At 41.6% G+C, this 15307-nt stretch overlaps 1 long non-coding RNA gene across 1 annotated transcript; it reads right to left on the bottom strand.

Annotated features, from left to right (window-relative positions):
• Nucleotides 1–433: 433 nt before the first annotated feature.
• On the bottom strand, nt 434–14397 carry LOC128785266 (uncharacterized). Its single transcript, XR_008429806.1, has 4 exons — nt 14316–14397; nt 12232–12460; nt 5087–5163; nt 434–552 (listed from the first exon to the last, which is right to left on the bottom strand). It is a non-coding gene; the product is annotated as an uncharacterized LOC128785266 (long non-coding RNA).
• Nucleotides 14398–15307: the final 910 nt, after the last annotated feature.

Genomic DNA, 15307 nt, shown 5'->3' on the forward strand with positions numbered 1-15307 from the left:
CAAGGGGGAGCCCTGCAGCAAGTTGGCACGGTGGCTCAGCTGCCTTCGAAACCCTCCAGTGCTTAGGAACAACACAAAAGCAGCAAATGTCTTACAGTAACTGCCATCACTCTGTCAGAGTCTTGTTAGCAATTAATGCATTTTAATTTTTTTCTAAGCGGGGCTGTTTCAGAAATGAAAGCATTACAGAAGTTTAGAAGTGACAGAGGTCTCTGATCATCCTCGTGGTTCATTCCTTTCTGGCACAGAATTGCTGTGTCATTATTTTCCCAAATGCCTTAGTTTTTATTAGAAGGCTTTGCCTTGAATTTGTAGGCTTTCCAAGAAAGACAATGCTGAAGAAAACATACTGTAGCTGTGGTAGGAGGCAACATACCTTTGTTCAATAACTAGAGTCATTAAAATAAAACCACTTCAGACACCTTAAAAAAAATCACATTTATGCAAGTATCTTACTGGTCAAGGTCACAGCAGCCAAAATACAGGTGTTCATCCAGTTTATTGGTTTTAGATGCCTCTTCCCAGGTGGAATTTTGAATTGTGGATGTTATCCTTAAAAAAAAAAAAAAAATCAGACTGTAATTATCTGAGTTCATTGAACAAGACTAATGACAGGCTTAGATTTGTTTCAAGGGGGAGCTTTTGAGCCATAAATTGTACTGATGGATTTCAGTTTAAAAGCAAGTTCAGTTTCAGAATGTGACATTCGACATAATGTGGACTTTATATTTGTAATTGAGATTATGGCCTTATTTTCCAGAAAAAATAAAAGCCATTATGGAAATTTCAAGAGATGACAAATCTGCCCTTTGGTACCTGTTGTTTTGGTGTAATTACTGATCCACCCCATGGTTAAATGCTTGACCTTGATTTTTCTTTTCAATTTGTGGGTTTCCCAGCATGAAGTTGCTGGTTCTTTCCTTTCTAAATCAGGTTAGTATCATGTGAATGTCTTGGATTTAGTTAGTCATTTGTCTCTTTCCTTTTAGATGTATAAGACACACTGGAGTCCTACGGGAGAGACACTGGTAGAATAGTTTTAAAAAGCCAAACGCATGTTTTCTGTGATAATATTCCCTGTGCATCAAAAGAGAAGTAGACACAGCTTCCCACAACCTGAGCACACACACAAAAAATACCTTCTTATTGGCAATGGGCTTGCTCAGAGAACAACAAATGCATAATTCCACGTTGTCTCTGGAAACATTACCTCTGCTTTGTTTCAAGGTAATGTTAACAACCCTGCTCTCGCCTTGGTGCTCTTGCCTTTCATGTACGTTAGGGTGTGGTGTTTCTCCCTCTTAGGTCCTGTCATCAGAAGGCTCATGACATGGAGAGCTTCCAGGATAAAATAGCTTACCCTCTTCAGTGTCACTTCTGACTGCATCCATTGCAAGTCAGAAAAAATGGCCAAGGGTTGAAATGGAGCTGAATAATTTTTAGTAGAAAAGCATCAGGACCCCAGCTACTGCAAACCACCGTGTACATCCCTTTGTCTACTTCCACCACCCAGGTGAGAAGCAGGCCTGTGGCAGAAGAGCAACAACCCAGCCTTGCTGGTCCAAGTTGCCTCTTGTCCAGTGAAGTGGCTGCTCTGATTCCAGATATGAGGCAAAGTCATGTATTTCACTGGCAGCCTAATATGATCTCAGACCATGCTGCTGCCATTTGAAAACTAATCCTGGAAGTAAGAGTTTTTAATTTTCTTTTTTTCCTTCAGCCAGATTGGTTTGCTGATTGCAGAGCATAAGGAATGGTGCAGGAAATGTGCCAAGGAGGGGAGAGGATGAAAGCATGCTGCTTTCATTCAGACTGCTGGTGAAAGCCCTGCTCATAGGGCCCCTCACGACAAGAAAAAAACTGAGGTGCTGGAGCATGTCCAGAGAAGAGCAACAGAGCTGGTGAAGGATCTGGAGCACAAGTGTTATGAGCAGTAACTGAGGGAACTGGGGTCGTTTAGCCTGGAGAAAAGGAGTCTCAAGGGAGACCTCACTGCTGTCCACAACTACTGGAAAGGAGGCTGTAGCAGGGTGTGGGGGGGGGGTGGTCTCTTTACTCAATTAACAAGCAATGGAATTAGAAGAAATGGCCTCAAGTTGCACCAAGAGAGGTTTAGAATGGGTATTAGGAGAAATTTCTTTATGGAAAGTGTAGTCAAGCATTAGAACAGGTTGCTCAGGGAAGTGGTGGAGTTACCATCCCTGGAGGGATTTAAAAGATGTGCAAGATTTGTTGCTAAGGGAGAGTGGTGAATTTGGTAGTATTAGGTTAATGGTTGAATTCAATGATCTTTTACAACCTGAATGATGCTATGAATCTTTCCATGAATGCTAAAACAAAAGTGAATTGTGATGGCTAAGGTCTTGCTATCCCTTATGCAAGTTACTGCCTCCAGCTACATGGGTTTGCCTCCTGTTTGCACCCCATGCTGACACTACTTCCCCGTGAGCCAGATCACCTCCCAGTGCTGGCAGAAATGTCCTGTCATTTTTTCCCAAAGATGGCTTCACTGAGACAGCCAGACAAGCAATAGAAATGGAGGCAGGACTGTGTGCCTAAAAATGGGATTTACAGCCACACCACTTTAAATTGCCTCTAATTGTCTCAAAGCCACAGCTGCTATCTCTTCTGACAGATAAGGTGCTCTCTAAGAAGGTCAGTCCAGGTAGTGGACAAAAACAAAAGGAAAACTGAAGCTGCACAGCTGTTTGCACTGCAGTCAGCTCTGGAAATCCACAAGCACTAGTTTTCTATCAACATCAACCTCAGGAACATTTTAGCAAAGCTTACAGTTGCCCATCTTTAAGTCAGTCACTGAACTATTGAGGTGCTCCTTCAGCACAACCTGCAGTAGCTGCTGTGCCCCTGGGGCTCTGGCCCAATGCTGGTGGAGCCGGGTGCTGCTGGATGAGGGATCCTCCTGGCAGCTCTTGGTGGGACATGGCTGTGACCTTTCTGCATCTCCCTGCAGCTGGGCACATGGGAGATACAATGCCACTTCACAGGGATGCCCTGAAGCAAATTAAACCATGTAAAGTGTTTAGGAATATTTTGGTAAAGAAATTACAGATAGGCAAGTGAGAAATAGTGATGACTTAAAGACTTTATTTTTCAGTAACACTATTAGTGTTTTGCAACTGTATGTGAGCCCTAGCGAGGAGAAAGAACTAGAGACATTCTTGCTTCATTTGGTTTGTGCCAGTTCCCATTCCTCTTGAAAGAGTTGCTTATACTATCATGCTGTCAGCAATAATCTTTGGGCATATACATGTGTGCACAAGAGACACAGTGACATGGGCCATCTTGCAGGATCTTGTCCTAGTGAGCAATGCTCCAGTTTGTATGGCTTTTTCACATGCCAGAAAAGAGGAAATGTTTTATTTTATACAATACACTGACATATGTATTTGTAAATTTACAAATTTGTTTAATATATACACATTACATAAATTATATTACATGCGTTTGTAAATTATGAGTGCATAAACATATAAAACTGATGTATCTTTATAAAACTAACATGAGTGAAAATATTTTTAAAAATATTTTCCAGATTTTAAGTTGATGGTGTGGTTTGAGCTATTCTGCACTTTAAAACCATTGACTGTGGATCTGAGTTGGGAATACAATCAGGGGCCAGTAATACTGTCTCCATTTTACGGATGGCTAAAGCAGGGAACAGAGGTGGTCCAGCATCATCCAGGAACGTAGCTGCAGAGATAAAGTATGAAAAATACTCTCCTAGGTCTTTGCACCTTGTTATGTGTTGAAGACTGACCAGTATTGTTCAAGTAAATCTTACGTCCAATTTGGAATGATTGAAGCTTTGGCTGACATGCAAGGAGTTTTATCCCACTGGCTTTGTACGCATGCGCTCCTAGTGGTAACAGCTGAAAACTGCTCTATGAAGAAGCACACCATACTCTAAATCTGCTGCTGTTGTACTGTTGGAAAGAAATACATAGTCCTGTTTGCAGACAAAGTTTCAATTCAATTACACTATTTAATGAAAACTGCCTTTACAGAGGCACCATCAACTTGAAATCCAGTGAAATCCAGTGAAATGACAGATTTAAGGTACTGTCTCCTACTACTTTTGATTAATGCGCTCACTAATCTTTCTGAATTGTTTTAGCTTGGCTTTAAAAATCGTCTATGTGGTAAAATTTATATATAAAAAAGAGGTTTTAGGATGGCTTGCTACAGAGAGCTGTATTAACTTCTGATGTGTTCGTTGAAGAAGAGAAATCCTACTTTTGAGTACAGAAGGAAAAATGAAGCTGATTACAATCAAGAGTTTTCTAAACATAAAAGGTTATAGAAAAGACGTATGATGAGAGTAGAAGGAAGCCTGGCATATTAACTTCCAGTTACAGTTAATCTAAGTAACTTTCTGTAACAGAAGGATAATATCTAAATACAAATATTATTAAGTCACTGTGATTCTCTATTGCAACACACAATTGTCTAAGTCCACACTGGCAACTGATATCAAGATTAAAGTTTTATTCCTTTTTCAGAATTTTGTCTGTTGAAAGTGGATGCAATATTGGCAATAGCACACTGCATATGGTATGGAAAAGCACAGACAGTCATCTGTGATCAGAACTGTCCCTGTCATCCCATCACCCTACTTTCAGCCATTTCTGTTTTCTATTTCATATTCCTCAGCACAGAAACAAATTATTTGGTTGATTTAATTCAAAATTGAATGTACCCTGTGTAGGTTTTGTTGAAGGAGTTTTAAACAGCCATCCACATCTTCTGCTCTGAACTTTCCCATTCAGAACTGTAACCTGAATTTTATACAAGTCTTTTATAGTCATTTATACCAGTTACTTCAAGGTCTCACTGTGTCTTACTCATTTGTTTCTTATATATGTGACAGTGGGCAGATATGCATTTAAACTGTAGGGATACAGCTGTCAAGATTTAAAAATGCTATTAACTCACATGGCTAGACTCATACTGTATATCCAATATTTATACAGTATATTCTCTTTATAGTGATGTAGGGCACTTTACATCATCAGATAGAAATAAGCTGTACTGTTTCACAATTTTACAGTGATGGGAATGCACTTACAGTAGAAGACAAGCTCCTTTACATTTCTGTGTCACTGTTTTCATCTGGTGGCCCCAAAACACTTGAGGAGGTGAGAGCTGCACAGAAAAACAGAAAGCAGAAAATGCAGTGAAGTTACTGTACATCTGCAGTGAGACAGGGAACTGCAAGGAACCCCTATAAAGCAGGTTAACAAAATTAATAGTAGAGGAAAACCAATTTGCTCTATAGGTGAGAGAGTTTTGCCAGCAGCAGCTGAAGGGCAGCAGATGACAAATCCAGGAATATGTAAACACGTGAAGTCTTTCAGATAGACCAATTTTGCTTCTAAAGAAGAAACTATCTCCATCACATTCAAATGGCCTGTGAATCTCCAAATTAGTATGGAAGCTGGGAAATTAAACAGGGGATCCTCAAAACAATCTCCTGTAGTGCTCCTGGTGCAAGCTTAGGTCTGTTAGACTAAAGTTCTTGGACTTTTGGGTCTACTCTGTTGCAAAAAGAGGTAGTGGTGCAAATTAGGCATGAGATTTTTTTTCAGAGGTGAAAAAGAAGAGACCTTCTTTTGGGTCACAAAAGCATGGAATTTTCCTGTAAAAGTCTCCAAAGTTTTCTTCTCGATGTGGGTAGTATGAGCTGGTCCTCCCATATCTGTGAACTCCCTGAGAACCCACCAATAGTTACTGGATAACCTAGGGACTAGAAGGCTCATCTTTTAAGTCTGCAGTACCTACAGCATTGCTAGCTTGCTAGAAAAGCTTGAAGAAATATGGGGAGGGAAAAGAGGTTTCTCAAATCAACTTTTGCTTTAGTTGATGTGTTGGTCTGCAGAATCCATTTCACTTTATTCAGAAATTCTAACCACAACAAGGCATACATTTGTGTTTCTCTGGGTGTATATTTTACAGTTTATGTGTCCTCTTATCATGCCAACACATCCTCTAAACCCCTTTGGAAGGACAAGTACAGCTCCATGGATGAGTCCTATGCCAGTTGACTGACTAATCTAGCTGAAGATTGAAGCACTGATAATTCCTCTGCACCTCAGACAGGGGCAAAGGAGCTAATTATACTCGGATTGTCTATCAGTTGAGGAAATCCCCAGATAAGGAGTTGTGGGTGTATTTCACTTTTCATACATTACTTGAGTGATGCTCTGGGAACAGAGGAGTGCAAAAAATAAATTGAGCCCTAATTACTCATACTGAACTTGTGGCCTTCTTAAACTATGCTCAACTCAAGAAGCAAACCCAGACTTGGGTTAAGACTGCACCATTAGAGGCTGTTCTCACTGAAGTGTCTGCCAAAAACCTCTTGAGTCTGTGTTTAAGGAGCAGTCCTGAGTGGAGGTCCTTCCCTGGTGGTGTGCCAGTGTTTTTGCCTTCCTATTAGAAGACTATCTGAAGATCTTGGACCAGTTCCACACTTAAACTCCAAGCATCTTTATTGTCTATCTGTCCTTGCAATATGATAGGCCAGAAACTTTTACTGTCTGGCCTTTTGTAAGTCATGTTTCACAATCTGGGTAATATAGATCTCTCAGTTTCCCATCTCCACTTCTGTAATGTTTGTTATATTCAATTGTATGTCTTGGGGTTCATTTCTGCAGCTCCTGCCTATGCTTCATGCAATTTTTCATCTAATCTGCAATTGTCATCTATACTTTCAATCAGCTCATCTCTCTTTATTAGTAACAGATCCAGTCAGTTCTTATGTTTGCATACACTCGAGGATGGTAATGTTTTGTCTTGCCAGCAGACAGAGATTTTAAAGTTGTGATAACATATATGCTTGTCTGAGGGATGTGAAAATAGTGTTATGAATGTTGTTTATGAAAATTGGGGTCTGCAACCTTCAGTTGTTTTCACATACTGTAGCTGACTGCCCCCAAAGAAGTGACAAGCAGAACAGACAGCATTGGCAAGCCCATCTGATCCAAACTAACTAACCAGGAAAATCTTCAACACTTTGCCTCAGTTACCTCTATGTAGATACCACTTTGAGGACAGTTTTTAAAAAAATCATTCTACACTTTCTTTGCTCCATTTTAAACTCTGATTATACCTTATTTCCTCTTCCTAATTTTTTCTTCTCCTGACCTCGCACTATGCATAAACATTCTTCATAGGGAAATTAGTGAGCTATTTGTTGTTAATTTTTTATGTCTTAGTTTTTGTGCCCAGTACATAATGATCCACTTACATCTCAACTTGCATGCTCTAACCTCCACTTTTGACTTCTTCTCTTTCCTGCCAACAAATCAAGTTTATTTTCTAATGACTTAAAATACCTCCTTTTATCCTTAACTCTCTAAAGATGCTTTCCTCCTTCTTTGTTAATTAATCCTCTCTGTTTCCAAGGATCCTCTGCCTAGGATTGTGCCTGAATCCTTCTGTGCCATGTTCTGCTCTGAGATGGAAAGCAATAGGTAGGCGCTTCTGTCCCCCTCCCATTCCTGAGCATGGCAGTAGAAGGATGCCAGCTTGCCCAAAAGGGGCTCTCGGCCAGTTTTTGAGCAAGTGTTTTGAAAACTAGTTAGGCAGTTTTCCCACTGTAGACAGGCTCGTGGAAGGACCATTAATTACTCACTGCAGGCTTAACTATGGGCAGAAAAAGGGGGCTTTTGTGCAATTGTCAAACCCTCGCCATTATTTCTACATGTTGGTTTTGTATTTAATAGGATTACATGACTTCTTTGCTCTATATGCCAAAATGGATGGTTCCTTTCAGTAATAAAACAAAACCAATAACCTGAAAGGAATCATGGCTCAAAAGCACAAACTTGACCTCTGAGTGACCTTGACATTTACAGACTAAAAAGAACTTTTCTTTGAACAGACAGAAGTCAGGGAGCCGGCAAGAACCAGGAGAAAATGGTTTTGTTGCTTTCTGATTACATTGTTTAAACCAACATACTACATGGTTTACAATACTTCATTACAATGTATTAGGGCCTGGAGGTGATTTAATGTCTGTTTATAACTGAGACTAATCTTGAAATAAACAAATGAATGTTTGGAAAATGGATGAAGCTGTTCTGCCGGAGACAGCGTTAAATGCATCTCTGAAGAGTAAATCATGACTGTAGAGCACTTAAATGCTTTTTATTTCTACCTTCAGTTGTATTTCAGTAGTTTTATCTAACAAAATTAATCATGGTGCAGTAAAAGATTTCTAATTGGTTAGGACTGCCTAGCAGCCATACATTCTATAACAAATCCACAATTTAAAAATTGTTTAGCCCTTTAAAATCAGGGAAAAAGATAAACTAGAATATAATGTAGCATTATACTAGGCACCATGGTGATCTAAATTAAATCTGTTACAACCTGTTCTAATTTAAAATTGCTCTGTAGTGTGAATGAAGGGGAAAAGAAGAAGTTAGTTCACTTGTTAAAAGCATTTTCATATTCCCAGATAAATCTTTCATCCACCCTGCTTTTGCTTGTGAGCTGTATGTTCCCATTTCCTTTGTGCATCCCCTGCATAACTACACACAAATGTGGCTTCAGACAGAGTCAAGAACTCTTTCTCCAGTGGCTCAGTATCAGTTCTGGTCTCCATCAGCCTAGAATAAGCACTGTCACCGAGTGTCACCATCGGATGCCCAGCTGCTCCCGACACTCAGAAGCTCCTCTGCTCTGCAGTGCTGTGGCAGAGACCTTGCTACAGGAGGTTGCTCCACTTTCTTCTCCCAAGGGATAACTGCAGCACTCATCCTGCCATACATCTCCGCAGGCAACTTCTTGGCCACTTCTGCTTTCTCCCTGTCCGGCCTCTCCTACCACCCAAAGCCCTATTCATGGCCCCCAGGCACTGCACAGCACATTTCTCTTCTAACATCTGACTAATTTCAAAAATGCCTTGAATTTCCCGAACTATCAGCCACTAGGCAGTTAACGCTCGATTTGAGGTGGTGGTGGGGGGGAATAAAAAAGTGAAGTCACGTGGCTGCTCCAGCCGCAGCACCCTCCCACACCCTTCCGGTTGCAGGCTGGAGGGAGCGGGAGCTGGGAGCGCAGGCTGGAGCGGCGGGAGAGGGGCGCTCCTGCACCGCCGTGCCCGCGCCGCCTGCCGGCACCTGGCGCCGGCAGCGGGAAGAGCAAGGACAACCGGGCTCTTCCCTTGCCTCTCGCCGGAGGCTCCTGCAGGGAGCCACCACAGCGGGCATGGCTCAGCAGGAGCGCTTAACCTGCCTACCTCACCACATCCTACACCCGCTGGAGCAGCTTTGGGGCCCCGAGCTTTGACAGTGCACTTGCTTGCGCTGCAGTGGATGCTAAACACCGTGACTGCTCTTTCTTCGTGCAAGGGTTCTAAAGGTCTGGTCCTAAGGCCACACAGCGTCAACAGTTGCACTTCATACACTTCATACGGCTGACTGTCTCTCTGTATGCCTTCCTTCGTGCCACTTTGTTTGCCACGCAAACACAAGTGGCAGAAGTCTCAAGAATATTTGAGTTTTTTCAAACTTGAAAAGTAGTCAACCACATGAAAGAAAGTCCTACGAAGGGGAAGCTTGCAACATAAGCCTGTACGTTCATTGGCATCCATAAATGCAGGGAGAGAACATTAGCTATACTGAACAAATTTCAAGTGGTTCTTGCACATTCCTAGGTGTTAAGCTGACCACCTCTGAGCCACAAACATAGACTTTCTTGTTACCGGCTCACAGACTTCTTTGTATCCTAAAATGATAGAATGGTTCGGGTTGGAAGACACTTTTAAAGATCATCTAATTTGAAACCACCTGTTGTTAGCAGGGACACCTTCCTCTAGACCAGGTTGCTTAGAACTCCATCCAACCTGGCCTTAGACACTTCCAGGGATTGGACATCCACAACTTCTCCAGACAATCTGTTCCAGTGCCTCACTACCCTCACAATAAAGCATTTGCTCCTAATACATAACCTGAACCTACTCTCTTTAGTTTGAATCCATTCCCCCTTGTCCTGTCACTACAGGCTCTTGTAAAAAGTGCCTCTCCATCATTCTTGTAGGATCCTTTCAGGTACTGGAAGGCCACAATTAGAGCACTCTGAAGCCTTCTCTTCTCCAGGCTGAACAATCCCAATTCTCTCAGCATTTCCTCACAGGAGAGGTGCTCCATCCCTTTAACCATCTCGGTTGCCTCTTCTGGGCTCCCTCCAACAGGTCCATGTCCTTCCTCTGCTGGAGACCCCAGAGCTGGACACAGCACTGCAGGAGAGGTGTCAGCAGAGGAGTAGAGAGGCAGAATCCCCTTCCTTGGCCTGCTGCCCGGGCTCCTTTTGATGTAGCCCAAAACACATTTGGCTTTCTGGGCTGCCAGTGAACATTGCTGGGTCATGTCCAGCTTTTCATCCACCAGCACCCCCAAGTCCTCAGCAGGGCTGCTCTTGGTATGTTCATCCCCCAGCCTGTATTAACTGCTATGTCTAAATACACACTAGCAGTGTTCTGAATTTACAGTGAAAACAGATGAGATCAGGCACATTTTTGCATGTGTATTTTTTTTTCTCCTTTGCTCCCATGTTAGTTTTTCCCCCTGTGCAATTCATTAGATACTATTATCTTAGCTCCTGTTAAATCTCTTTTAGAAGTTGATGTTTTAACTTACCAGCTTGAGCTCTAGACTGCTGACAGATTACACTGCAGAAAGCAGTGAAATTATCATGGACTGAGTTGGCACTGTATTTTTTCTAAGGCACTGCGTGATGAAAATAAATCATGTTGTCCCCCTGACATGATCCACTAATGAAGATGCACATCCTCTTGCCCTGCCTTCTTACTGGATGTGAGAGCCCTTCCTCCGTCTTTTTTCTTCATTTCCACTGTGGAAGAAGCTTTCTAATTCTGCACATCAGTTTGCTTAGCAATATTGCTGTTGCCTAATGCAATAAAAATCAGTTATGTAACAGCCTTTGCCAGACTTGCAGAGAGTGTTCACCAGACGGGAACATGGCCACAGTATCTTTATGCTTTCATTATGCCTCCTATATTTGCTGTTATTATGCAATATGCTCTGCTTTCAGTATATTTTTAAAAATAATTTTCCTTGACATCATGTTTAGAATATTATACACTTATAATCTAAGCTCATGCAAAGACAGAGCGGGGAAAAGAAATAAGCTTATTCGGATTTATTGCTAAAAGGGCTAATATTATAGCACTAGTGCCTCCGAGGAACAAAGAATCGCCTACAGGTTGTCAGACAGTATTTTTAATACTCTAATTCTGAACCAAATTCCTAAAATAACCTGTGTTTGCAGATTACCGTGTGCTCTTTTGTTCTGAATAATGTCTTGCTTAGTGAACTGTGTCTTATCAATCCACCAAGTACTGGGTGTCATTGTTCACCTCATTCACAATTCATCTTTTAATTAACATTATCACAGGAAAAGGTCTATTTTGGTCAGCATAATTTGTCTTTGGAATTGGCAGTACAGAAATAAAAGAATTACCATCTGAATTTATCTGAAGACTATGAAGGAGATGGTGACTACAAACCCACTTCATCTGGCACTGAAGAGGAAGGGAGGGAAACCATGTAAATGATAATGGCTTTAAAAATTGTATTTGCTATGTAAAAATCACTACTTTGGTCATTCAGTATCTACTAAGCAAACAGTTTCATCAAAATTACTGTTACTGAAAATACAAACCGGAATTCTGCATTTAGATACATGCTTCTTTTTTTTTTTTTTTTTTTTTTTTTTTTTTTTTTTTTTTTTGTGGAAAGGGTTGCTGACTTAGGGAAGATTTAGGAGATACAAATGTCTTTTCAAAGTGATGTTTTTAGATACAGGTATGTAATATGAACTTCATGCAGCAAAATGCTGATCATTTGCTTTAATAGTTAAACGTCAAATTAAGTTGCAAGTGCATCATTGTTTAGTGAACAGCCACGGAAGTGCCTTTAAAATGTTTTTTAACTGTACCAGGAACCATTTCACAGAGAATTGAAGCATTTCTGAATCCTTGTCACAAGACTCCCCTTTCCTCCATTAAATAGCATGTTGTTTTTCTGAGTCTTCTTTATAGACATTTATCCCTTCAGTCTAGATATGCAGTATTTTTCTATTTACATTCAAATTAATACAGTGATGTCAAATAGATTGCATCTAAGGTACAGTGAACACACCAGCAAATCAGCTGCTTAAAAATTCCCTCCAACATCCCTTTACCTCTTGATTTCATCCTTTTCTAGTTTCAAATGCAACAGGCCCTGAAGATGATCAGGTTCAAGCAGCATTCAGCCAGGATAACAAGAATTATTGCATGCTGAGCCCTCTGGAGTGTACCCTACTGGAGGTCCTTTCCTCTTTCAAACCAGCTGGGCTTCAGCTTGGCTGCCATGGGTGAGTTCTGGTGCATCGAGAAGCAGTCTTCTAGTGGGTGTTTCATTAGTACCTTCTAAAACAGATTTAAGAAAGGAACCATCAGACTCCCCTGTGACAATTAATATTTCCTCAATTATGCCTATTATGCTGGTTTAGGATGGCGTAGAGTTATTTTTCTTCCCAATGGTTCTCTAGTATGGTGCTCTAAGTTGGATTTGTGCCGAACACAGGGTTGATAATATGGAGATGTTTTTTGTTATTGCTGAGAGGGGCTTACACAGAGCCAAGGTATTTTCTGCTTTTTGTGCTGCAGTGCTGGTAAGGAGGTTGGGGGTGCAGGGGATATTGGGAGGAGACACAGTTGGGACAGGTGACCTCAACTGACCAAAGGGATATTCCAGACCATAGGACATCATGCTTAGTGTATGAAGTGGGGGACAGAAGGAAGAGGGAGGAACTTCTTGAGTGATGGTGTTTGTCTTTCCAAATAAATGCTACATGTGATCGAGCCCTGCTTTCCTGGAGATGGCTGAACAGCTGCCTGCCCTTGGGAAGCAGTGAATTGATTCCTTGTTTTTATTTGTGCAGCTTTTGCTTTACCCATTAAATTGTCTTTATCTCAAGCCACAAATTTTCTACCTCTTACCCTCCCAATTCTTTCCCCAATCCTACTGGTTGGGGGGGGTAAACAGGTGGCTGTGTGGTGCTTGGTTACTGTCTGGGGTTAAACCAGAGCACCTTTTTACATTGCGTTCCTAATGGACATGGCATTTATTAAAAATGCTGGACCTCAATTAAGTTAATTGATCCCCAGTCAAACTACCATTTGGGTTTTGGTTTCTTTTTTTTTTTTTTTTTTCCCTTTTAATTTTTAATGGCAGAGGCAAGCAGTGCTTGAACAGACAGGTCAGGAGAAGAAAGAGGTATAGATGACATCTACATCTTTCATAACCATGGTCTGTAGCCTTCTATGGGCTATCTTGTGTGTTGAAAGCATGGTGAGACCCAGAAACATCTCAACTAGAGCAGAGAAATGCCATGAAGGTTTACTATTAACCCTGCTGAAACATTAAAATTGCCTCAATTTCTCTTTTTCAGTTTCTATCTGATAATAGACTTGGTAAGAGTTAGGCTTTTTGGCAGAAGATAAAGGCAGTCTCCTCAACCTTAATTATTACTCCTGAGTTTGAATAGTGGCTTTGCTTATGAAGTAAATGGCACAGGCTAAATGTTATGGAAAATTCTTCCCAAAGTTGTAAAAAAAAGATACTCAGGAAGCTATGTTCATATTGAAATAATAGCTTTGCAGGCTAATTTCTGTTTGTGTTGCCCACTTTACTAGGTAAAATAACATGCCTTTCACATTAGTAAACTCCCGTATTTTTCTGACATTTTCTTCATGCAGCCCAGAAAGGGAAACAATTAAGTCATACAGCTTTCCTTCACCCTGTGCTATTTTCCAAAGAAAATATTATTCCTTAGGCATGCACAGTGCATGAATGAGAAACAGTGTGGGCTTTACTGATCTTCTAAGGAATATATAATTATTTTCCATGTTTTAAGAACAATTACTTAAGAAGTGGCAAAGGAGATAAAAATAAATACAGTAAAATATGTACCCTGCATATAGGAAGGGTACATACAAAAGGAATTTATGCTTATTCTTGGGAAATTTGATACGTAAATTATTAACTGAAGGGAGAATGAGGAGAAGGGAGAGGAAAGGAGATTAAAAAAGGGAAGAAGCAACTATGCATACTCACTATGAGAATGCTTAAAAAGTTTTGAGGAATATAAGATGTGAAGCAGCACTGACTCTCAATGCACAGCTTTGCTGTAACTTAGCACTGTTTGGCAAAGGCAACATTTTAAGGTGCCTTCAGCTGCAGGCACCTGCAGGCAGTTATGACTTGGTCTGCCTTTCCTACCTGTTTATTCCCCTCCCATGCATTGCCTAGATTTGGAAGTGTAAATTCTCCAGAGCAGAGATTTCCTCAGCAGGATTTGCTAGGTTAAGGTCCTGTTGGGTGGGTCCTTATCTCAGCCATGAAAGCTGATAGGACATGCAAGGTAGAAATAGTATTCAGTTTGTGCACGATGCTTATGTCCATGCAGAAGTTGCCAGCAAGTGAAGGAAGGTGTGTTTTTAAACCTCAGCATGCTCTGGCGCCCCGTGGCTGCAGGCACAGTCAGACATGTCAGCTTGGTTTGGACCCAGCTGTAATTACAGAGGTGCAAGGCAAGCCCATGGGTACAGCAGTGGTACAACAGGTTTTCAGAAAGGCCTTGTAAGATACTGAGCCTGTATGTGCTGAAAAGGAGTTATGGAGGATAATTGTTTGCTGGGTTTGGTGGTGGTGACTTGTTTTTTGAGAGGCAGACCGGCATCCCCACTTGAGTGAGCAAGCCATGCCTCAGTTCGGGTCCTCCCCTGGAAGCTGAGCAACAGAATTTATGGCTTCTGCTATTTAGTAACACTTGTCTTAAAGCCATAGTTGCCATCTTCGTATGATTTACGGGTTTATTTTTCTTTCCACCCGCATGGAATATTGGAGGCTTTCAGGAAGCCCTGGCACTGCCCACTGGCAGTGCTGACAAGGGCATTTCAGCTGAGGGGGGCACCCAGCTTTGCCAGTCACACTGGAGATGACCCCAGCCCCAGACATCGCTTTGCACTGGGGAAGACTGGTGAACAAGCTGGTGGTGCTGCTGTTCAACAAGCTGTCCATGAGCCAGCAGTGTCCTTGTGGGCAAGGCAGCCAACAAAATCCTGGGGTGCATAAGGAAGAGCATTGCCAGCAGGTCAGGGGAGGTGATCAGCCCCTCTATTCAGCTCTGGTGAAGCCTCATCTGGAGTGCTGTGTCCAGTTCTGGGCTCCTCAGTACAAAAGAGATGTGGAGCTTCTGCAGCAGGTCCAGC

Source organism: Vidua chalybeata, chromosome 3 (genome assembly GCF_026979565.1).
Source record: "Vidua chalybeata isolate OUT-0048 chromosome 3, bVidCha1 merged haplotype, whole genome shotgun sequence".
Lineage (NCBI taxonomy): Eukaryota > Metazoa > Chordata > Aves > Passeriformes > Viduidae > Vidua > Vidua chalybeata.